Below are 2,762 nucleotides of genomic sequence, written 5' to 3'. Positions count from 1 at the left end.
CCCTGTGACGCCTCCACTGCCCCCAAATTTTTAAAGTCGCCACCACCACCGGACTCGTGGTGTACCTAGTCGTCGGGAGCGGCAGCGGTGCTGTCACCAGCGCTCCCAGACTCGTGCCCACACAGGACGCCATCTCCAGCCTCTTCCACACCGCCCCCTCCATTACCCACTTGCGTATCATCGCCACATTGGCAGCCCAGTAATACCCACACAGATTAGGTAACGCTAACCCTCCTCTGTCCCTACTCCGCTCCAGAAACACCCTTCTCACCCTCGGGGTCTTTTTCGCCCAAGCGAATCCCATGATGCTCCTACTGACCCGCTTAAAAAAGGCCTTAGGGATCAGGATGGGGAGGCACTGGAATATAAAAAGGAACCTCGGGAGCACCGTCATCTTCACCGACTGTACCCTACCCGCCAAGGAGAGTGGCAGCATATCCCACCTTTTAAACTCCTCCTTCATCTGCTCCACCAGCCTCGTCAAGTTGAGCTTGTATAGGGCTCCGACCCACAACCCCGAGAGCACCCTATCCTGGATCCTGAGTGCTGGAAGCAGCGAGAACTCCCTCACCTGCCGTCTTACAAACGCCCTTACCTGCATGTACCTGAAGGCATTTCCGGGGGGAAGCCCAACTTTTTCCTCCAGCGCCCCAATGCTCGCAAACGTCCCATCTAAAAACAGGTCCCCCATCCTTCTAATTCCTGCCCTGTGCCAGCTCAGGAACCCTCCATCCATTCTCCCCGGGACAAACCGATGGTTCTCCCGGATCGGGGACCAAACCGAAGCCTCTACCTCACCCCTGTGGCGCCTCCACTGCCCCCAAATTTTCAAAGTCGCCACCACCACTGGACTCGTGGTGTACCTAGTCGTCGGGAGCGGCAGCGGTGCTGTCACCAGCGCTCCCAGACTCGTGCCCACACAGGACGCCATCTCCAGCCTCTTCCACACCGCCCCCTCCATTACCCACTTGCGTATCATCGCCACATTGGCAGCCCAGTAATACCCACACAGATTAGGTAACGCTAACCCTCCTCTGTCCCTACTCCGCTCCAGAAACACCCTTCTCACCCTCGGGGTCTTTTTCGCCCAAGCGAATCCCATGATGCTCCTACTGACCCGCTTAAAAAAGGCCTTAGGGATCAGGATGGGGAGGCACTGGAATATAAAAAGGAACCTCGGGAGCACCGTCATCTTCACCGACTGTACCCTACCCGCCAAGGAAAGTGGCAGCATATCCCACCTTTTAAACTCCTCCTTCATCTGCTCCACCAGCCTCGTCAAGTTGAGCTTGTGTAGGGCCCCCCAGCTCCTGGCCACCTAGATCCCCAGGTACCGAAAACTCCTTTCCGGCCTCTTCAGTGGAAGCTCATCTATCCCCCTTCCCTGGTCCCCTGGATGTACCACGAAGACCTCACTCTGCCCCACTTTGAGCTTATACCCGGAAAAGTCCCCAAACTCCCTGAGGATCCGCATCACCTCCGGCATCCCCCCCACTGGGTCCGCCACATACAGTAACAGATCATCGGCATACAATGAAACCCGATGTTCCTTCCCCCTCCGGACTTGCCCCCTCCAGTTCCTGGACTCCCTTAGAGCCATAGCCAAAGGCTCAATTGCCAATGCAAATAGCAAGGGGGATAGGGGGCACCCCTGCCTCATCCCCCGGTACAGCCGAAAGTATTCCGACCTCCTCTGATTCGTGGCCACACTTGCCACCGGGGCTTCGTAAAGTAGCCTAACCCAACTAATGAACCCCTCCCCGAACCCAAACCTCCTCAACACTTCCCAGAGGTACCCCCACTCCACCCTATCAAAGGCCTTCTCCGCGTCCATCGCCGCCACTATCTCCGCCTCCACTGTAGGCATCATGATTACGTTAAGGAGCCTCCGCACATTGGTATTCAGCTGCCTTCCATGAACAAAACCCATCTGGTCCTCGTGAATCACCCCCGGGACAGCCACCTGGTAGCCAACACCTTCGCCACCAGCTTCGCGTCCTCGTTGAGGAGAGAAATTGGCCTATACGACCCACACTGTAATGGGTCCTTGTCCCGCTTCAAGATCAGCGAGATCAGCGCCCTGGACATCGCCGGGGTAGGGTCCCCCCCCCTCCCTCGCCTCATTGAAAGTCCTCACTAATAGAGGGCCCAGCAGGTCCATGTACTTCCGGTAAAATTCCACCGGGAACCCATCTGGCCCCGGTGCCTTCCCCGCTTGCATACTCCCCAGCCCCTTAGTCAGCTGCTCCAACCCTACCGGTGCCCCAAGCCCAGCCACCTGCTCTTCCTCCACTCTCGGGAACCTCAGTCGATCCAAAAATCGACGCATCCCCCCCTCCTCCATCGGGGACTCAGACCTATACAGCCCCTCATAAAAGTCTCTAAATATCCCATTTATTCCCACCGCACTCTGCACCGTGTTCCCCCCTTTATCCCTAATTCCCCCAATCTCCCTCGCTGCCTCCCGCTTCCGAGGCTGGTGGCCAAGATCTGGCTAGCCTTCTCCCCGTACTCATACACCACCCCTTGTGCTTTCCTCCACTGCACGTCTGCCTTCTTGGTGGTCAACAGCTCAAACTCGGCCTGGAGGCTTCGTCGCTCCTTGAGTAGTCCCTCCTCGGGGACCTCTGCATCCCTCCTATCCACCCTTAAAATCTCCCCCACCAATCTCTACCTCTCTCTCCTCTCCTTCTTCTCCTTGTGGGCCCTAGTGGAGATTAGCTCTCCCCTAATCACTGCCTTCAGTGCCTCCCATACCACCC

Source organism: Scyliorhinus torazame, chromosome 7 (assembly GCF_047496885.1).
Source record: "Scyliorhinus torazame isolate Kashiwa2021f chromosome 7, sScyTor2.1, whole genome shotgun sequence".
Classification (NCBI taxonomy): domain Eukaryota; kingdom Metazoa; phylum Chordata; class Chondrichthyes; order Carcharhiniformes; family Scyliorhinidae; genus Scyliorhinus; species Scyliorhinus torazame.
Note: the sequence above shows the minus strand (reverse complement) of the source record.